The 22,871-nt window shown below is 41.0% G+C and overlaps 1 protein-coding gene across 1 annotated transcript in view; it reads right to left on the bottom strand.

Moving 5' to 3' along the window:
- USF3 (upstream transcription factor family member 3) overlaps positions 1–13,537 on the bottom strand; it is a 56,599-nt gene extending 43,062 nt beyond the window's left edge. The window contains exon 1 of the mRNA XM_030329870.1: positions 13,298–13,537. The gene's annotated coding sequence lies outside the window, so the exon portion shown is untranslated. The remainder of the gene's footprint in view (positions 1–13,297) is intronic.
- Positions 13,538–22,871: the final 9,334 nt, after the last annotated feature.

Here is a 22,871-nt window from a genome sequence, read left to right as displayed (position 1 = left end):
GGGTGTAGAGATTACTTAAATAAATAAAATTTGCGGGGGGGGGGGGGGGGGGCGGCGCCTGGGTGGTTCAGTCGGCTAGGTGTCTGACTTCGGCTCAGATCATGATCTCAGACCCAGCGTCAGGCTCTGTGCTGACAGTTCAGAGCCTGGAGCCTGCTTCAGATTCTGTCTGTCTCTCCCTGTCCCTCCTCAGCTCATGCACTCTCTCTCTCTCAAAAATAAATAAATATTTTAAAAAATGTTAAAAATAAAAATTTTTTGAAGTGTCAAATTTTTAGAATTTGAGATTTTTTATAGCCCTCCTACATGATATATTTTTATTAAGTGTTACATGAGTATTTGTTTTTTAAGTAATCTCTACACCCAACATGGGGTTCAAACTCACAACCCAGCAGTCAAGAGCTGCACACTCTAACAAATGAGTCAGCCAGGTGTCACACCCCTCCTTTCAAAAAGTTTTTATTACCTTTTTTAATGTTTATTTATTTTTGAGAGAGAGAGAGTGCAAGCGGGCGAGGGACAGAGAGAAGGGAACAGAGGATCCGAAGCAGGCTCCACGCTGATGGCAGCAAGTCCAATGTGGAGTTCAAACTCATGAACCGTGATCATGTAGCCTGAGCCAAAGTTGGATGCTCAACAGATGAAGCCACCCAGTCACCCCTCCCTACTTTTTTTAAATGAGTATTTAAGAAGAATATATTATTACCTACTTAGGTATAACATTATATAAGTACTTTTAAAAGAAAATGTTTGCTCTTTGAAATAAACTTTGGTAACAAATTACTATGTATGAATTTTCTTATATTCAACAATTGCCTGGGGCATGTACATGTGTATTTTATTTTTAAACTGTCTACATTATTTTGTTTTATATTTCTCTGACATAACACAAATCTGGAGATTTGTTTCTACACAATCTAAGAGCCTTAAAAAAAAAAGAAAGAAAAGAAAAAAAAGAGAGGATTTATTCCAGTCACATTTATTGTAAATATTGTCCCATGTGGTCATATTCTCTTCTCTCCTCCCACCTATGCTTTTTTACTTTTCCTTGCCTGATTTTTTTGTTTCTTATTTTCCTCAACACCTTTTTTCCTCTTTCATCCGTTCAATTTATGAATTTCCCTAGCAATTCTAAGAAACACACTACAGTGGACATTTGATATTTTCTCCTCTCCACTTCATGGAACTCCCTGATTTTTCACTTAGGTATGTACCCCTAAACCAGCCTTTGTGCTTCGGTGGCGGACCTTGGCAAGTCTCGGCAAATGACTTTTTTGGGGGCACAGTGACTGGTCTCAGACTGGTACAAATATAGCAAACTTCAGGACTTTTCCTTGATGGTATGGATAGCCATCCTCTTTCCTTTTCCAATTTAAAGAGAATGCATAGAATTCCAAATATGGACATTACAGACATCATGCAAAAGAAAGAAGCCAGTGTGAGGATGAAAGTGACACACAAAGTAATGCAAAGCTGAGAGAAAAGGAATTGCTTATTGATAACCTATCTTCATATTACAACTTAAATATATTTTCTTCTTCTTAAAAACAGTATCTATGGTCTCCTCCCCTCTCATTACAAAAGGTTTTTTTTTTAATGTTTAATTTTTTAATAAGAGAGAGAGAGAGCACACATGCAAGAGGGGGAGGGGCAGAGAGAGAGAGGGGGACAGAGGATCTGAAGTGGGTTCTGTGCTGACAGCAGAGAGCCTGATGCAGGGCTCGAACTCACAGACTGTGAGATCATGATCTGAGCCACAGTCAGATGCTCAACTGACTGAGCCACCTTGGCGCCCCATTACAGAAGTTTTAAAATACTCTATTTCTTACCCACCAACTTCCCACTGCCCATCTCCCATGCCACACTTACTGAAATTGTGTAGAATTTTGGCTCCAGTGGTTAGTTCTTCTCCTTGATTTATCCTGCATGTCCAACAGCTCATAATTTTCTTGTCTTTTTGTACCATATTTTTAAAATATATTTTCTTTATTTTGGGGAGAGTGCAAGCAGGGGAGGGGCAGAGAGAGAGGGACAGAAGATCCAAAGTGGACTCTGTGCTGACAGGCTGACAGCAGCGAGCCCCATGTGGGGCTCAAACTCATGAACCGTGAGATCATGACCCGAGCCAAAGTTGACACTCAAGAGATTGAGCCACCCAGGTGCCCCATACCATATTTTAGAAGAATTCCCTGGTTTGATTATCTAGTTCATTAGTCATATATTACAACCATGTTGCTATTCAGCCTGCTGTTGAAGTTTGTATTTCAGAAAACATGTTTCTAATTTCCAAAAACTTTCTTGTTCTTTTTCATAGCACCCATTGCTATTTTATGGAAATCACATGCTCTCAAATTTTTTAGAATTTTTTTTAACAAATTCTTTTGTCCATTACATTCAATTTGTTTTCTCAAAAATCAATTCCTCTTTTTGTTCGGCTTGTTGTCACTCTTTCATCCTATTGGTTTTCCTTAAATATTTAGTGAGAATTCGTTAAGCGAATTGGCAGATAAAGTTGGTTTCCCCAGCATAGTAGTTTTCAATTCTGGATGCACTGTAGAAATTATCCTTTTAAAGAAAGCTCCCTAGGTGATTTTAATGTGTTTTTACCACGAAGAACCGATGCTTTAATATATGTGAAAAATCACTCTTCTCCCTGCCATGAATGTGCATGCTAATCATAAAAGTTCTGGCTATCAAAAGTATCATACATGGATGGAGGAGGTGAACAGCTAGATGGGTGGCTTCTGAAGGAAGGAGCTCTACATTCACAGTGACAACTGGAAGTTCTCTAAAATATAGCACTGATTCTCTCTCTGGTCCTAAAGCCCAGGATGGAGATGCCCTCAATTTATATAAATATGTTCTACTACTTTAGCCTGTGAGGAAAAACTGTAATTAGGTATTGTAATTGGTCCCATTACAGCTGTTCTGAAGTCTGCTAATTAATTACCTTTGACCACTGCAATGGTCTGAATGTGTCCCCCCAAAATTCTTATGTTGAAATCCTAAATCCCAAGGTGACGGTATTAGGAGGTAGGACCTCTGGGAAATGATTAGGTCATGAGGGCAAAGCCTTGATGAATGGGATTAGTGCCCTTATAAAAGCTGTCCCAGAGAGCTTGCTTACCCCTTCCCCCACATGAGGGGTTACAGCATGAAGTAGGTAGAACACAACCTGGAAGAATCCAACTATGCTGGCACCATGATTTGGACTTCAGCCTCCAAAACTGTGAGAAATAAATTTCTGTTGTTTATAAGCCACCCAGTCTATATTTTGCTATAGCAGCTTGAATGGACTAAGACAACCAACCTCAAGCCCCTCCTACTTTTCAAAGTCTCTAAGCTTTGGGATTTTCCAGAATTGCAGTGGGAAAACTCACTTTCCTACTGTTTCCCCTTTAAGTCTGTAATGGGTTGCATTTCTCCAAACTGTATAGTTTTGCCATCAACCTGATTCCATATGCTTTGCATTTTTCATAAATTCCTCAGTGTTTTTGATCTTTAGATGACACCCTTACCAGCTTTTCAATGTTAATAAAGATGTATATTTACTTTCCTATTTTTAATTCTGTTACTTAACTAGATTTTTTTCACTATACAAAGAAAACATCCTTATATTAAATTACTTAGATCATACTGAAGTCATAAAAGATGTAGTCTTTCACACCAACTTTCCTCCTCAAATTTCCTGTTAACATGACTCAAGTAATTACTCCTATGTTACTATTTTTCCCTTTCCATACTGTAGTCTTTGGAAGTGGGTACTAAGTCTAACTCATACTCAAGGAGAGGGGAATTAATCTCCACCTCTTAGAGAAGGGAGTATCTAAATAAATTTTTTTTTAATTATTCTGCAAAGAAGATTTGTCTCTTCTCCAATTTATTTATTCAATAATTCATTTATATCAGTATTGCCTCAAAGAAATAGTTTACCCTTTGGGTTAAAATATAATGCTATAGTTATTTTCTTGTTGAAATTATTCGAGCTTTAGCCACTGGGCACTCTTTTAGGCTTGTTCCTGTGTCCTTTTCACAAGCCCTCACCTCCCTCCCACCTCCATATGATGCTATATGATGCTTTGGGCTCCTCTTGTGATATATATTCTATTCATTCTCTTTCTCTGGAGAACCATAACACAGTAGGTAATAAGTATGTTGGTGGGGCACCTGGGTGGCTCAGTCAGTTAAACGTCTGACTTCAGCTCAGGTCATGATCTCATAGCTCATAGGTTCCAACCCCACATCAGGCTCTGCACTGACAATGCGGAGTCTGCTTGGGATTCTCTCTCTCTCCCTTCTGTCTCTGCCCCTCTCCCACTCGCACTTTCTCTAAATAAATAAAAATTTTTTTAAAGTATTTTGGTGAAGGAATGAATGACTGGTGCAGGGTGCAGGAATTTTTTTAGACCCCAAAAGTAATTCTGAAGCACAGCCACTATAATCACTAACACCCCATGTATCTGTCACCTCAAATTAATGAATGAATGGTATAGGAGAATGGCAATAGTCTTTGATATCAGACCTAGAATCAAAAAGCTGACATTTATTAGCTACTTGGTTTTAAAATAAGTATTCCTGGGGCGCCTGGGTGGCGCAGTCGGTTAAGCGTCCGACTTCAGCCAGGTCACGATCTCGCGGTCCGTGAGTTCGAGCCCCGCGTCGGGCTCTGGGCTGATGGCTCGGAGCCTGGAGCCTGTTTCCGATTCTGTGTCTCCCTCTCTCTCTGCCCCTCCCCCGTTCATGCTCTGTCTCTCTCTGTCGCAAAAATAAATAAAACGTTGAAAAAAAAAATTTAAAATAAGTATTCCCTGGGGTGCCTGGCTGGCTCAGTCAGTGAGTGTGTGACTCTTGATCTCGGAGTTGTAGGTTCGAGCCCCACACTGGGTGTAGAGATTACTTAAAAAAATAATAATAAGGGGCACCTGGGTGGCTCAGTCAGTTAAGTGTTAGATTCTTGACCTCAGCTCAGGTCTTGATCTCAGGGTCATGAGTTCAAACCCCATGTTGGGCTCTGCATTGAGGTAAAGCCTACTTAAAATAAGAATTTTTAAGTCAAAATAATAATAAAATCTGGGGTGTCTGGGTGGCTCAGTTGGTTAAGCATCTGGCTAGCGTTCAGGTCATGATCTCTGGGTTCATGGGCTCGAGCCCCATGTCAGGCTCTCCACTGACAGTGCAGAGCCTGCTTCAGATCCTTTCTCTCCCTCTCTCTCTGCCCCTCCCTTGTTTATGCTCTCTCAAAAATAAACATTGTAAAAATAAAATAAAATAATCTTTTTTTTTTTTTTTTTTTTTTTAAGTCTGAGGGGTGCCTGCATGGTTCAGTCAGTTAAGCGTCCAACTCTTGGTTTCTGCTCAGGTCATGATCTCATGGTTTGTGAGATGGAGCCCTGCATCCAGCTCTGTGCTGGTTGGTATGGAGCCTGCTTGGGATTCTCTCTCTCCCTTCTCTCTCTCTGCCCTTCCCCCATTCATGCTTTCCTTCTCTCTCTCAAAAGAAATAAACTTTAAAAAAAGTTCCTCCATTAAAAAATAAAATAGGTCATGATCTCACTGTCCATGGGATTGAGCCCTACGTCAGGCTCTGTGCTGACAGCGTGGAGCCTGCTTGGGATTCTCTCTCTCCCCCTCTCTGCCTCTCTCCCACTTGCACATGCTTATGCACATGTGTACATACACACACGCTCTCTCTCTCTCAAAAATAAATAAATTTTAAAAACTTTAAAAACAGTAAAATAAAATAAGTATTCCTTGAAGTCTTGGCATCTTCACATTTAAAATTAAGAGACTATCACCAACCTCTGGGAGAACTGTTATGATTTTATATGATAATACCTTTAATGGATCACACAATGTATCTGGTACATGGCAAGAGCTCAGTACATGATAGTTGCCTTTTTTCCATTTCCCCCCTAATTCATTGGGAAGACAGAGGTCATCCAGTAAGACTTCCTTCACTGCATCCTACATATATCATAACAGACTCTGCCCATGCATCCTTTCAGCCCTCCAGAACTTCCCAATGATAACTCTTCCATCTATGGAGAAGGACTCTATATTTGATTCCTTTCTCTCTAGCACTTTATTTCCTCCTTAACCATTTTCTCTTTTGCTTCCAAAATCGGAACTTATTAAACAAAAATTTACTGCCTTTTCTAACATTCCATTTCTTTCCTACTATTCCTCTGAAGCTTCTCACTTTCCTGCATTGGTCAATCCCTCCTAAACCCATGGCAGCAGTCTTCTGATTGTCCCTGCCCACCAAAACTGCTTTCTTAGAGGTCTGGACTACTCTTCCCCACACCAGAGATCTTTTCTCTGCCTTCCCTCTTCTCTCTGCAGGATTGGAGGCTGCTGTTGTCTCCCTTTTCTCCCAATTTGTCTTTCTCTTCCCCAATTATGCATTTTCCTTCTCTAACATGAATCCTTGTCTCTCACTTTGACTTCCAAGGCTCAATGCTATTTACTTTTTCTATTTGCTTTCTCTCTACAAAGTTTCAAACTGTTTCCGTGTAAAAGGCGTTATGTTTTGTTTTATTTGTTTATTTATTTCTTATAATAAAGCCAACTTTCAAGACAGATCTTGTCCCAAACCTTTGATTAGACAAGTTCTCTTCAGAATATTTCATTTCAAAACCAATTAACAGGTTTTTACAACATGTTGAATTGCCTTGCCTCTTAAGAGACCTACTTCCAATTTCTCCATTTTTATCACTGACATCAAAACTTTACCCAGGCTCTAAACCCAAAATTAATCTTCAAAATTTCTCCCCAAATCCTACCAATTCTTTTCACAATGTTCATCTCCTCCTGTTTATTCCTACAATCTCAGATTAGGCCCTGTTTTACACGTCTGGCTCTTTTCTTCTTTTCAAGTAGGCTTCATGTCCAACACGGGGCTTGAACTCACAACCTGAGATCAAGACCTGAGCTACGATTAAGAGTTGGACACTCAAGCAACTGAGCCACCCAGTTGCCCCACAAGTATGTGTCTTAATAGTCTTTTCAGTTCCCAGTCTTTCCCCTCTTCTTCAAAGGTTTCATATGCCAGTGCCTCAGTAATCTTTCCAAGTTACGGTACTCCTGCTTCAGAATCTACAGTACTATTTCCCAGTATCAAATCCAAACTCTTGGGTCCTAGCTTTCATGGCTCTACCTAACACCATCTTTTCACTGGCCAGTCTCACTTATCCACTTTCCACTTAAGACAATACACATAGGAGAAGGGCTATCAAGCTAATCATGTCATCCACCCTTCTCTCCAATACAGACAGGTTCTTCCCTATGCTCCTTATCAGCTAGTTCATATTTTGCTAAATCTATGCTATTTACCTATTGAAGTGACCTTTCCACTTTGCTCTGCTTATTCAAATACTATTAACCCTTTAAAGCAATTCTGTCCTCCTCTCTAAAATCTTCCCTAACATTTCTAGCTAACACTAAACTCTCTACCTCTGTTCTGGATTCTATCATTCTCACTTCTTAGTAATCTTATTAGGTAATATCTCTTCTCTCTCGTATATTATTAATCTCTCCTCCTCTGTTAGTGCTTTTCCACTTAAATATATCCTTATTCAATTTTTCTTTTAAGAGGCAAAAAAAATTTTTTTTTTCTGATCTTGTAACTCCTTCCCTGTGGTCTCATTCTTTCTTCCTCCCAACCATCAGGCTTCTTCAACAGTTTATACTCACCGTCCCTTCTTCCTCACTTCCCATCCACTCTTCACCATTACCTGGCTATTATTCATAAAACTGCTTGCAAACGATCTCTACACTATCAAATCCAATGAACACTGTAGGAAATATCTGTTGTTTTTTAGCTTTCTGGCAACAATAGCTTACTTTTCCTTTGGAGAGCTTCTCTGCCTGATTTCTGAGGTCTGATAGGACCATCAAACATGGGCTTATCTCTGAGGTGTGGGCACAGGGCTGACCTATAAGACCACACAAGGAGAAAGGCCGCTGGGGCTCAGTTAGCCCTATGGGCCCATGGGATCCTGGAAGATGCTGTACCCAGGCCTTTCTATGGCTTGATTATTCTGCCTTCCTTCACTTCTGTGAGCTTAGCCAATATCTACCCATAAATCTATCCATAAAGTTTTTGCTTAAGTTAGCCAAAGGCAATTTCTATTGCTCATTACCAAAGAGAAATCAGAGTGGAGGTAGAAGTGGTATGTCTCATGGTTACACCACAAATTTCTCTTTGTCCCCTTCCCTGTGGCTTCTGCTGTTTAAGAAATTACAGTAGCTAAGGTGAAGATGCTTTCACCAGGGGACACAATAATGGCTTCATTAACTGTGAGGCAAGGCTATCTGAGGCTCCACACACAGCCAGGCAATAGTTAAAAGGGGAGGCACAGGAGCATAGATGGAAACCAGAGAATCCTGGGGCACCTCTCTGTATTAACACTAAGAGTGAAGTTACCACTAGATTACTGCTACCCTACACAGACAAGACCTGCAAGAGTCTTTTATTCCTACCAGTAATAAAAGTGTGCAAACCACGTATCTGACTCCAAAGTCCATGTTCTTTAACATACCAGTTTCTACTGATACCAATCTACTTGCATCTCCTTACTCAAGAAGCGATCCCTCTCATTCCCATGCTTTTGTACCTGTTAGTTCGTCTGGAATGTTCATATCAATCTTCCAACTGAAAATTCCTAACTTCTCCTCTTTGAAACTTTCTCTGATGCCTACACGTTAGTCCCAAACATCTTGACATAATACTTCACAATATCTTAACATGAAATACACTTTATATGCTTCCTGGTTTTCCTCACTAGCCTGTAAGGCTTCTAAATGGTAGAAACCACATCTTTCATATTTGTATCCTCAACAATTAGTACTCAGTATATGGGAGTAATAAATTCTACTGAAAGAATATCTGGTCTTTCTTAATTTTCCATAGTATTAATCATTGCATCTTAAATTTGGGGTATTTATGTTTAAATCTGCATCTAATGTACCATGTTCAGCCCCTTACTTATTTGAAACAGTGTTCCTCAATCCTTCCAGTAAGTCTAAAAACTTAAGAGCTGAGTCCCCACTTTTTACTATTTCTGTATTCTCTTTAGCACCTATGAGTATTAGGCACATGGTAAGCACTCAATAAATACTTGATGAACTGAATTTAAAACACAGTATTAGCAGATTAATAGGAGCAACTTATCATGCTCTACTGATCTAATTAAAAGATCTGGCCTTCTGAAGTAGTGCAATTGTACTCATATGGAAAATTTAATGAGAAAAAGAAAAATTATCCAACTGGACAGTTAAAAGCTTTTCTCTTAGTGAGAGTTCTGCAAATATTTTCTGGATAACAAGAGTGAACCTCTAGAGCTCAGAGTAAAAGACTCAAGGTATACATCCCCATGCATATTGGAAGGAAGATTACATGTGTAAGGGATCTGCCACAACCATAATTACTTAAATTCCACTAACCCTTACCAAATCCATAACAGAAGTCATAAAAATATTTAATAGCAAATCAACCCATGTCAAATCAACCTATGCTAAAGATGTATAAGGCTATCTCTGCATAATATATAACATGGCAGTCACTTACTCAGCAAACATTTATTTAGTCCCTACTAATGACAAGTGCTATGTTAGGTCCTAAAATTACAAAGATGGGGGTACCTGGCTGGCTCAGTTGGTAGAGCAGGTGACTCTTGATCTTGGAGTCGTAAGTTCAAGCCCAATGTTGGGTATAGAGATTACTTAATAATAAAATCTTTAGGGGTGTCTGGGTAACTCAGTTGGTTGAGTTCAGACTCTTGGTTTCAGCTCAGGTCATGATCTCACAAACCATGAGATTGAGCAGCATGCAGCCTGCTTGGGATTCTCTCTCTCTCTCTCTCTCTCTCTCTCTCTCTCTGCCCCTCCCCTGCTCGCACCTGTGTGCACTCTCTCTCTCTCAAAATAAATAAAACTTAAAATAAAATCTTTAAAAAATAAAAAAAATTAAAAATTACAAGGACAAAGAGAACACACTTCCCATGTTTGGGGGTTCTAACTTTGCCATGCTGCAATGGTATTAAGAATACAACATGAAACATACCTCATTGAGTTGCTCAACATGGAGGCTCTAGAGAACAGTCTGGTAGAAAAGGTAGATAAACACATACTATGGCAACGTAACCAGCATTATCCCAGAAATAAGTACAAGATGTTATGGGGCCACAGAGGAGAAAATAACCAACCTACTGAAGACCACAGGAAAAGATATGGAAGACACTGACATCCATACATGAATTCAATGCAAGTTAAGGTGAGAGAAAGCTACCACAACACAAACATCTGGGACAGAATCAAACCTGAAACTAGGGTTGCAAGCAGTGTCAGAAGGATTCCAAAGCAAACCAATCCAAGTCTTAGCAAATCACTGTAGAAGAGCCAAAAAGTAAAGTACTCCTTGCTGTTAAGCTTGAGAGTAATAAAACACATATACAGGGGCGCCTGGGTGGCGCAGTCGGTTAAGCGTCCGACTTCAGCCAGGTCACGATCTCGCGGTCCGTGAGTTCGAGCCCCGCGTCGGGCTCTGGGCTGATGGCTCAGAGCCTGGAGCCTGTTTCAGATTCTGTGTCTCCCTCTCTCTCTGCCCCTCCCCCGTTCATGCTCTGTCTCTCTCTGTCCCAAAAATAAATAAAACGTTGAAAAAAGAAAAAAGAAAAATAAAACACATATACAATTAAACCACCATATGGTATAAACATAAAGGGAGTCTTTTAAACAATATGTGGCATAAAAGTTCAAAGGGAACCAATCGCTAAGAGAGAGAGCTGTTAGGAAAACCTTTAGAAAAGTAGAGTTAGAACTATTGTCGGTGGGGAGGAGCACAAGGAAGACTGCCCACGTGCTAAGAACGACCAATGTCATTAACAAAAGCAAGAGATCTGAACTACAGAGTTGCGGGACCATGAGGAGGTCCAAAGGTTTGGAAGCACTGGGTAAAAACTGGACACATGAGTGAAGGCTTGATTCAGCAGAGCCAGGAACACAAACCTAGCAGCTTGGACATTGTTCTAGACTCAGTAGTTATCAACCATGACTGCTAAATAGAAACACCTGGGGAACTTTAAAAACTACGTTTTTGGCTAGGGCTCACCCCATATCAAAAGTACCTGGGTGGCTTAGTCAGTTAAGTGTCCAACTTTGGCTTAGGTCATGATTTCTCAGTCTGAGTTCGAGCCCCACATCAGGCTCTGTGTCGACAGCATGAAGCCTGGAGCCTGCTTCAGATTCTGCTCTATGTTCCCCTTCCCCCGCTCACACTCTATGTGTGTGTCTCTCTCTCAAAAATAAACATTAAAAAATAAAAAAAAGGAGCGCCTGGGGGGGTTCAGTCGGTTAAGTGTCAGCCTTTGCCTTGGGTCATGATCTCGTGGTTTGTAAGTTCAAACCCTGTGTTGAGCTCTGTGCTAGCAGCTCCAAGCCTGGAGCCTGCTTCAGATTCTGTGTCTCCTTCTCTGTCTGCCCCTCCCCCACTGGTGCTCTGTCTCTATCAAAAATAAATAAATGTAAAAAAAATTTTTTTTTAATAAAAATAAATAAATAAATAAATAAATAAATAAATAAGTATGAGAATCTTTGGAGGGAGTGGCATGGACATGAAAATGTAAAAGCATACAAGGTGATTCTACTCTACAGTCCAGATTCAGAACGACTGGACTTGAGGCTAGAAAAGTAAAAGATGACAGGTATGGTTAAGACCTAAGCTTGATTTCAGTCTCTGTTTATAAGTAACAATTCTGAGCTGATTACCTGTTGAAGTTTATCTTCAACCTCAAACATTCTGTTTCCTTAGTGTTTCTTTTCCCTTGTTGACAATGTAACCCATCAATTTCTCTTACATGACTGGTTCACATTTCCATGATGTCCTATAGACAACTAACTGAGAAAATAAATATTTCAATCCTATGCTGCCCTTATATCCCTGCTATGAAGTGCTTTCATATTAAGGAATGTTCTAGGCTGCAATCATGTTTGGATTTTACAAAACTCCTCTTTTAAATATAGATAGAATATAATACCTACATATACAAGAGCCATGTTACTTAGACTAGATCAAAATGTGAGATTAAGCATTCATGCTTATAGTATCTGGAGACATTATACTATTTCTGGTTACAGACATGCAATGATTACAAAGTACTTTGCTTCAGAATCCTTTACAAATAAAGGGAAACAACAAATGTATCCCATACAGTAACTCTGTGCTACATTGAACAAGTGTCCTATGTGAGAAGTAAAAATCAACAAGATGATTAGAGAGTAGGGCAGCCTGTTGATCCTTCAAAAAGCAGGCTGGTTTGTTTGCTCACTTGTTTTTAAAGAAAAAGCAAAGGTACCGATATGCTTCAGGTTCCATGTTACTCACCAAAGTGTTTATTCAAGAAATCTGTACTTTGTCTATAGGTAAGCAATCTTCCTCTTGATGCAAACTTAAGTTAGCCACAACTGTCTTATTTTTGGTAGTGTTAGGTCAGTATACCTACTTAATGTTATGAGAACTTAAGTTGGAAGGTCTTAGCTGGGATTACACACACACACAGGTTTGTGTAGTCTCTTATTTCCAGACAAAGTTAATAAACTCGTACGGCCATATACCAACGTAACCGTGGGGCGGGGAGAGGAGAGTGAGTAGTGGAAAACCCAATGATCAAAATGTGAAACATGAAAAAGAGTCCAGAAATATTTCTTCAGAAATATGGAGCCAGATTTCAAGAGTTGGCCATATGCTTGTGCCGATCCTATTAAGAAAGGAAAAGAAAGGCTTCTGAAATGAAAACGCAAGCCTAACTCTCTGACTGTAGGGGTGAGACTTAACAAGCAAGTCTCATGAGTCGGACCAGTGGGTCCGAAGAAATTCAGAGAGCAAGGAATAAAGTGGGGATGAAGGAGACAGGAAAAGGTGAAGGAGGCAGGCAAAGGCCATCCGGTGTGAACCTTGATGCCCGGCTCTTTATGCACCTAGGGCAGCGTGGAGCCTCTCTCGCCCCGCGCGCATCTGGGAGCCGGGCCGCAGCGCGAGTCCCCCCCGGCCCGGCACCAGGGGGCGCGGGGCGCCGGAGACCGGGGAGAAGAGGGGTAGGTGCACCGCCCACGCTCGCACCCCACCGGGCTTCGCACTCAGGGTCCCCAGGAAGGAGACACACTCCAAGCAGCCCTAGTCTCCGGGACCGGGAGGGGGTGGGTGGAGCAGAGCCCGGAGCCGCCCCCCGGAGCCGCCCCCGCAGCCCCGGCCCCCGCCCCCCGCCCCGGCTGTCAGCGGCCCCCTCCCGCAGTCACTCACCCACTGGCTGCGCGGTCTCGGCCGCGGCGGCAGCGGCGGCGGCGACCCCCGCCTGGGTCATGATCCCAGGCGGGTACGGCAGGGGTGTCCGACCGCCCGGGCGAATCTCTCCGTCCGCGGCCGCCGCCTGCTCCTCTGGGGCTGGGGGAGCGCGGGCCCAGGCCCTCCTCTCCCCCCGCCCCCGCCGCCTCTTCTTGCGGCCACCGCCGCCGCAGCGAGCCCGAGCCCTCAAGGCCGGAGACCCGGCGGCAGCGCGGCCTCAACTTTCCCAGCCCCCCTCCCCCCGCCCCTCCCCGCCCCTCCCGCGGCCGCCGCTCCGCAAGCGAACAGCCTACCCTTGGTGCTCCGCGTTCCCGCCCCTGCCACTCAGCCCACCAACCCGGCCCCGGGGAGGTTGCCGCGGTGGCCAATCAGAACCTGGGACGCCGTTGCGCTAGGCTAGAGGGCGGGAGGAGTTGGAGGGAAAACCGAAGACTGAACGGGCCTCGGGCGGCCCAATGAGGAGGGCCGGGGGGCGGAGGTGTGCAAGTTGGGTTGAAGGAACAGGAAATATTCTTAAAGGTAGAGTGATGGGCAGCAAGGAAAGCCAGTAGGTGAATGGGAGAGAGGTGGGCCTGGTTCCTTAAAGGGGACGACTTGAGAACCTAGAAAACGAGGTATTTTTAAGAAACTTCTTTATATCTTGTTCTCTATGCTGCTTGTCACGTCTTTGACTAGTTTGGAAGTGGAAAAACTAAAAAGGAAGAGGGCGTGGAAGTCTTCCAAGAACGATTAGAGAGCTCCTCTTAGCCTAGAGGGTAGGAAGGGAAATGATCCCTCCGTCACGAGAAGTGGGGAAGAGAATCCAGAAGTCTCAGACTGCCCTTTCCCTGGAAGATCATTGCCAACCTGACGCTGCTCGAATTTGTAGGTTGCGGTCATCTGTTATACTGCGTTTACAACAAAGCATGGATTCCTCTGAACTGGAGATGACCGTGTTCAGAAATGTTCTGGCGGCCTCCCAGCTGGGGGAAAACAGTATGGGGCATTGGGGGATGGATTTTGGAACCTCAAGCTTGAGTTCCTAGAGACCTAGATTTGAGAGGTGTAGAGCCGCGAGGTCATGAATGGAGACCTGGGGGTCCCCTAACTGCAAAATGGGCTTGGAGCCCTGGAACCGTGGTCATAACTCCCTATTCCTCCTTTCGCTTCATATTTCACAACTCTTCCTCTCCGGAAACAGGTGTCCTCCTTCTAGTGGTGGTGAAAGATTCCCAAGCGCTTCCACAACCAGGTTTGGAAATGTCCCAGATTATAGACGCCCGTGGGCCAGACCAGGTAACTTCCAGGAGATGCACACAGGGCAAGGCATAGTGGTAATTACTGAAGCCTGTGCACAGAAGACGCTGCCCTTGTATTGAGAAAAAGTGTGAAGTTAAACAGTAACTCCATGGTAATGTTTAAAAGGTGTGATGAAACAGAAAGCCTTTCACGTTGCCTATAAACTGTGGCACTACAAACAGACTGGATATTTTCTTCAACTCGTCTACCTAGGCGTATGAAGTTCTGATTAGCCTCTGGATGGACTTAGCACACTGAAATCAAAGCTGCAGATGAGGAAGACTCTACAATACAGAACCTAATGGCAATGCTAATGGCACCTCCATGAAATTGTATAGTATTGATATGTCCAGATGTAGGAAATAATTTCCATTATGATCAGAGTATAAAGTATTCTTGTTAAGAAACTATTCTGGCTAGGGGCGCCTGGATGGCTCAGTTGGTGGAGCATCTGACTCTTGGTCTCCGGGTGGTAAGTTCCGGCACTACATTAGGCATGGAGTCTACTTAAGAAAAAAAAAGAAACTATTCTGGTTAATAAATATCATATCTAGGGTGTGTATTATTTTCTAAACAACTACAATTTATCAAGTCTAAAATAACAGTTTGGATGGTTCAGAAAACAGAATTTAAGAGTTTCTTTGGACCACCGTTTAAAATAACACATTAATACCTTTCTAGCATAATTGAGAAGTATTAAATAAGAGAAATTTCTGTTTGACCAAAGATTTGAATGTTAGCTTTTTAATTTTATCCTCATTCCTGACTGAAGCTGAAATTCTAATCATAGATCTTTCTATTGGCTTTGTGCATTCGACACTGGTTTACTACACTGGATATGAGAGGAATACATCAAATAATAGCACCAGTCCAATTTTCAGGCTAGCTGGCATGTGTTTGCAGTTCATAAACTAGTGATGAAATATGGTGGCCAAGTGAAACTGGTCTTCCTGCCTCCAGGCCCAGTCCATTTTTCACACAGCCTGGGTGAATCTGGTTTTCACTCACATACTTAAGACCATTCAGTGGCTCTGAAAGACTATTTGCATGACATACAAGTCCCTCGCTGGCATCTTCAATTTCATTTTCTAACATCTCTTTTTCTCTATTGGTGGGGATGTAGGAGTAGGAATGGAGGGCGCTGACAGCCAGGCCTGAGTTCATGGTCTGCCCCGGGGTGGAGGGGAGGCTCCACCTATCCCCTTCAAGTCCCGAGGTAGGGGCTGTGCGATGTGCCTCTTTCCTGGGAATGAGTACAGGGCCCAGTGGGGTGTAAACGTGGGCAGTGTGCTTGTCCTCTTGTCCCAGACTTCTGGGCTCCCCACGCCCCCTCGTGCCAGGTGCATGGGGTCTCCCACGGTGCCGTGATCCCTGATCTATGCTCTGGGCAAGAGAGGCTTCAAGCTGGTGTTTTCTTTTTAGAAGGTTTCAGTAATAAATGGCAGAGATGCAAGCGAATCTCTTGAAATCTACTTCGGTATTTCTCGTGGAAACTACCCAATTATTTTCCAGAGTGGTTGCAAGATTTCGTATTTTCAACAGCTATATATGCAGATTCCAGAGATTCCACATCATCTCCAACCCTTGATATTGTCAGTCTTTTTAATTCTAGGCATTATAGTGGGTGAGATGTGGTTTCTCTTGATTTTAATTTGCATTTCTCTAATTACTAGTGATGTTGAGAATATTTTTGCATGTTTATTGGCCAGTTGCATCTATGGTAAAGTGTGCAGATCCTTAGCCCACTTTTAAATCAGTATGTTCTGGATAAAAGTCCCTTCTCAGATATGTGTTGTGTAAATATCTTCACCCATCTGTGACTTCACACATTAAAAACAAAATAGCTTGAGGCATGTGGGTGGCTTAGTCAGCCAAGCACCTGACTCTTGATTTCAATTCATGATCTTATAGGTTGGTGAGTTCCAGCCCCTGGAATTTATTTTTATGTTAAAAATAAATAAATACATAAATAAAATGTACAACATAAGTCTGATGTATGTAAACACCTTTGCAAACATCTCCACAATCAAAAATAATGTACCTATCCTGCCCTCAAATTTCCTCATGCTCCTTAATCCCTTCCTCTCACCCTCATCTGTTCTCAGGCAACCATTAAACTGCTTTTTGTTGCTATAATTCACTTTGATTTTCTAGAATTTTATGTGAATGGAAGCATCCAGTGTATACTGAATGTCTTCTTCTTCTTTCTGTCTGTCTGTCTTCTTTCATTCAGCATACCTTTTCTTGTTTTTTTTTTTTTTGAGATTCATCCACTTTGTTGTGTGCATCAATTTATTAGGTTTTGTTGCTAAGCAGTATTCCATTGTATGGATATGTTGTATATATTCAAGTTGGAAAGCAGTGGGACTGTTTGCAGTTTTTGACTATTAACAAATAAAGAGGCTGAACATTTGTGCACAAATCTTTTTAGGGACATTTGCTTTCATTTTCCTTGGCTAATACTTGGGTAAATATCCAGTGGAATGGCTGAGTCAGATGGTAAGTTATCTTTAAAAAAAAAAAAAAACCTGACAAACTTAGTCATAAAAAAATGAAATCTTGGTATTTGCAACAACATGGGTGGACTTAGAGGGAATTATGCTAAGTAAAATAAGAAAGACAGAGAAAGACAAATGCCATATGATTTCATTTAAATGTGGAATCTAAAAGACAAATCAAGTGAACAAACAGCAATAACAACAAAATCCAGTAACAGACTCAAAAATACAGAGAACAAACTGGTGGTTGCCACAGGGGTGGTAGGTGGGCAAATGGGAGAAATAGGTGAAGGGGGATTAAAAGGTGCAAACTTACAGTTATAAATAAGTCAAAGGGCTGTAAAGTATAGCATGGAGAATATAGTCAATAATATAGTAATAACTTTTTTTATGGTGACAGGTGGTATTACACTTATTGTGGTGGGCATTTCTTAATATATATAAACGTCAAATCACTATGTTGTTCACCTGAAACATTGTATAATATTGTATGTTACCTATACTGCAATTAAAAATAATTTTAAAATGCATACACACATAAATACTGCCAAACAGTTTTTCAAAGTTGTACCATTTTGTGTTCCCACCAGTAGAATACGCAGGTTTGAAATCTGAATCATACCATATCCTTGTCAACACTTAATATGGTGATTCTTTTCAAATTTTAGTCATTCTGATAAGTGTGTAGTGGTATTTCATTGTGACTGTAATTTGCATTTCCCTAGCAACTAATATATTGAGCATCTTTTTATGTACTTACTAGCCATTCGTGTATCTTTTGTGAACTGTAGTTCAAAATCTTTGGCCATTTTTATTGAGTTTTGTTACTTATTGAGTTTTCAAACCTTTTTTTTTTTTTTGAAGTCTTTTTTTTTTTTTTTTCTTAAGTAATGTCTACAAGCACGTTGGGCTCAAACTCATGACCCTGAGATCAAGAGTCACATGCACTACTGACTGAGCCAGCCGGGTACCCCAAGAGTTTTAGGTTTATCTATTTATTTTGAGAGGGAGAGCATGCATAAGCAGGGGAGGGCAGAGAGAGAGGAGAGAGGGAATCCCAGGTAGGCTCTGTGCTGTCAGCACCAAGCCCTATGCAAAGCTCGATCCCACCACCCTGGGATCCTGACTTGAGCCGAAATCAAGAGTCAGTTGCTCAACTGATTGATCCACCCAGGTGCCCCTGGGATACATATTCTTTATTAGATATGTGATATGCAATATATAACCTATATAAGCAGCTTATTGAGTTATAATTCACATACCATACAATATACCCATTGTGGCTGACATTCCAGTGTAGGGATATGGTACATTTTGTTTATTCATTCATCAGTTAATGGCCATTTGGGTTTCATCTACTCTTTGGCTACTATGAATAACACTGCTATAAACATTCATGTATAAGTTTTTGGGTAGACATATGTTTTCAGTTCCCTTAAGTATATACATAGGAATGGAATTGCTGAGTCATATGGTAACTCTATGTTTAACCTTTTGCAGAACTGCTACACTCGATTTCTTCTTAAAGTGTCCTGAGAGATTTGTCTTTCAAAAAATTTGTCCATGTCGTCTAAATTGTTGAATTTACTTTTGTTAACTTTTTTTTAATGTTTACTCATTTTTGAAAGACAGAGACAGAGCACAAGCAGGGGTGGGGACACAGAACCTGAAGCAGGCTCCAGGCTCTGAGCTGTCAGCACAGAGCCCGACACAGGGCTCAAACTCATGAACCAGGAGATGATGACCTGAGCCAAAGTCGGATGCTCAACTGACTGAGCCACCCAGGCGCCCCTAAATTGTTTGTGAATAAAGTTGTTTACAATATCCTTTTATTGTCAGTAAGTTCTGTAGTGATGTGCCTTTTCTTTCCATCTTGGTTTTCTATTTGTCCCATCTATTCTTCATTGTGTACAATTTTGTATCTTGCCTTCTTCCACTTTAATCATATTATTGTTTAAAAGCTACGTAATATTGACATACTTACCCTTATCATTCAGCATTTTGGTGGCTTCCAGTTATTCATTGTGAACATTATTATACAGGTGACTTCCCCCCACTTGGTAATTATGTCAGTAAGATTTATTTCTCCAAACTCAAGTTGTGAGTGGTTATGGCTTGGGCTCTGGAGTCACAAAACATGGACCCTAATCCCAGCTTAGCTCATTAACTAGTTATGACCTTGAGAAAGTTACCTTCTCTAAGCTTGTTTCTAAAACTGCAAAATGAAGCTAATGAAAGTTCCTACCACCAAAGATTGCTGTGTAAATTAAATAAAATGTACGGAGCACTGATCGATGCCTGATACATGGTAAACTTTCGATAAGTGTTAAAGCAATGAGTGAATCCAGTGCAAGCAAGTAGGTTAGGCCTGGCAGGACATAAATGTTCCCAAATTCTCAGCATTAGGTAAAATAAAGCATAGTTTTATAAATTGCCTATTTATTAGAATTCCCTTTTCCATCATTATATTTCCTTTGGGTTTTTTTTTTTTTTTTAATTTGCTAAAATGTTTAATTTTGAAAGACAGAGCATGAGCGGGGTAGGGGCAGAAAGGTAGACACAGAATCCAAAGCAGGCTCCAGGCTCTGAGCTGTCAGCACAGACCCTGACACGGGGCTCAAACCCGCGAACCGTGAGATCGTGACCTCAGTTAAAGTTGGATGCTTAACCGAGTCACCTGGGCACCCCAGTTACATTTCCTTTGTGATAATTTCCTCTGTAAATTGTTTTTATCATCAAAATCTCAATGTTTTTCTTAGATATGAGCTCTTTAAAGAGTAAGTTCTTAACTAACATTTTCCAGTCTTTTTAGTATATACATTTGTAATTGCTTAAATCTGACCATATTTAAAAAATTTTTAATGTTTATTGTTGAGAGCAAGTGGGGAAGGGGCAAAAGCCTGATGAAGGGCTCAAACCCACAAACTGCAAGATCATGACTTGAGCCAAAGTCAGAGGCTCAAGTGACTGAGCCACCCAGCTGCTCCACTCTGACCGTATTTTTTTAAAACTTTGTGATTTCCGGAATTTTCCTGAATATGCCTGTTAGACTTTCCTGTTCTGCATTTTTAGGGGCACTTTATATTCTTTACATCCATGAATGTGCTATATACCATCACTTTTTCTTCCATTAATTTTTTCAGTAAGTTCCAAAGAACTTCATGTCTTGTATATATACAACTCATAGATTTTACTAATTTACTCCTCATCCTTTGTGATAGTTTTCCATTTTCTAGCTGGTGAGTGCAGGCAGAATGCTGCTTATATTTGTATCTAGCTTCTATTAAACTTAGTTTGCTCTGTATTGAAATGTTCAGATATCTTGGGTTTTTCAATTCCAAAGCATTTTAACATTTACAGTGCTTTTTTTCACACTTAGGTACAAAAAGAACAATATTAACAATAATTATTCATTTTGTATTGAGAACCAATGTCAAATTGTCTTAAATATTTTCCCCCAAACTCTAGAGAAGCCAGTAAGTATGGAATAGTTGTGGTAGTTACAACTGCAGGAGTTACCAGTGTTTTAACTACAACCTAGTATGTAAGACAAGGTATGAGGAATCTCGCACAAAGCGTAAACAAAGGTCATGTAGATTTGCTTATATGTAAAATAAATTAATTGAATCAAGTCTCCAATAGGTGGTCATTCCTAGCATCAGTTATCAGGGTTCGAAAAAGCCTGTGTTAACACTCAGAAACCAAATGATGAAGGAAGACCGAGGGATGCAGAAGTTTCCGCTTTGGAGTCTGGTGCAAAAGGTCAGCTGTGTGGAAGGTCATGCCTAATTTGGCTGATAGTATGATCTCCAGCTAAGATGCCAGTCTGGGCTAGTCTGCTGTTTCTAAATTGTAGCTTCCTCCAGGAAGTTGAGAGTGGAATAGGCTGAGTCCAAGGAGACAAGCAGAATCTCTACAATGTAAATTAGATGGTTTCTGTTGCATATTCCTAATTTGCACTCCTCCTCCTTTTAGTCTTTTGCACTCCCTCTCATACTTTTAGTCTCAGCTCTTCTATGGGAATTAGTTTTGTTTTTTCATTTAAACTATTATTATTATGAGAAATCAAGTCTGTATAAGGAAATATTCCACTCCAAGTTCCTTCCAAAGTTAAGGTAAAGTCAACATCCTCGGAGGCTCTAATCATTATTTTAGTAAAGAGGCAGGACTCTACTTAGACATGAATTCCAAATAATTAGAATTTTACTTCCTGTTAGAGGCCCCAACTCTTATCTGCCTAGCTCACTGACATATTCCTAGAGCTTACAATAGTAGGTGCTCAATAAATTAGTAGGAACAATTTATAACTTTTTTTTTTTTTAATCAGTAAAAGGCAGATAGCTTTCTCACTGAGGAAGAGAAGGACAAAGAAAGTTGTGAAACTGCTTTGAGGGTGCTATAATAAAGCCCTCACCCTACCAGATTTTGTTATATATAATAATTTCAAGTTGTGTATTCAAATTTCACTTGAGTAAGTATATGGTACCTAAGAGTTTTAGCATACTTCAGGAGACTGCTAGTGACAAACAGCACTTGAATGATTGCTCAAATCTTTATAGAAAACTTTGTAGTAAATTAGTTTCAGTAAATCAAGAATATCAAAGTTCATAAACTGCAAAGTATTTCCTCCTGTTAGGGTAGCTTCCCAAATGGTGGATTTAAGCTTTCATCAGAAATTAATAGAAAACAGGCCATTAATTCTTCAATTTAATTCTAGATAAATGATTTCTACCTAAGGAATCCAGTGTTTTGGAGAATTGGAAAGGTTGAGAATTTCTCCCCAATAACAGATTATTTTCTGGCTTCACATTCCCCAATGTTCTATCAAGATAACTACATCAACATTTAAAACTCTGACTCAAGGCCTTTTTCCCCCCATATGGCTGTTACTTGGTTGTATCATAAACTGGGATTTAATTCCTACAGTATAGCCTTATAAGGGAAATCTAATTCAGAACCATCTGCCATGATTTATTCCCTGAAAATTCTTGTAGGCTCACCACTCCTTATCACTGCTGCACCCAACTTCTAGGAATGTTCAAATCACCCAGCTAGAAAAGCACACCCTAGGAAGATTACTATACACCCTGCCCCCCTACCCCAGCCCCTGCCAAATTCAACCATTAACAGAACTTTTAGGCCCACTTGCTATTTTATTTTACACTCTGAATGGTAAATTACAGTACATTCTAACTCCTATTTAGGAAACTAAACCCTTCGGAGAGTAAGCAGCTTTCCAACTACCTTGCCTTGGTTGTCAACAAAGCCCAACATTTTCTCCAAGCATAATGTGGTTGGAGGTCCACAGTGATCCCCACCTACTGCTAATTATATCCTTGTGTATTCCCCTCCCATACCGTAGCAGGATGGTACAATGGTTGGTCTGTGTGACCAACAGAATGTGGCAGAAGTAAATGGTATGTTGCTTCTGAAGACAGGTCATACAAGAGTATGGTGTCTACTTACTTTCTTGAATCATTTGCTCTAGAGGAAGGCAGGCACCGCTTGTCACCCAGGCAGTCTTATGGAGACACCCATACAGTGAAAAACTGAGTCCCTTCAGTGACTCAGTGGAGCGAGTCATCTTAGAGGCTGCTTCTCCAGCCTTAGTCAAGCCTTCAATGATGCGACCCTGGCTGAGTTTCACTGCAACCTGATGATACCGCAAGCCAGAACCACCCAGCTGGGATGCTCTTGGATTACTGACTTAGAAAACTGTGGGTGACTATACACATTAGTGATTAGGCTGCTAAATT

Source organism: Lynx canadensis, chromosome C2, assembly GCF_007474595.2.
Source record: "Lynx canadensis isolate LIC74 chromosome C2, mLynCan4.pri.v2, whole genome shotgun sequence".
In the NCBI taxonomy this organism is placed as follows: Eukaryota; Metazoa; Chordata; class Mammalia; order Carnivora; family Felidae; genus Lynx; species Lynx canadensis.
Note: the sequence above shows the minus strand (reverse complement) of the source record. Positions and strands in the feature narration are given on the sequence as shown.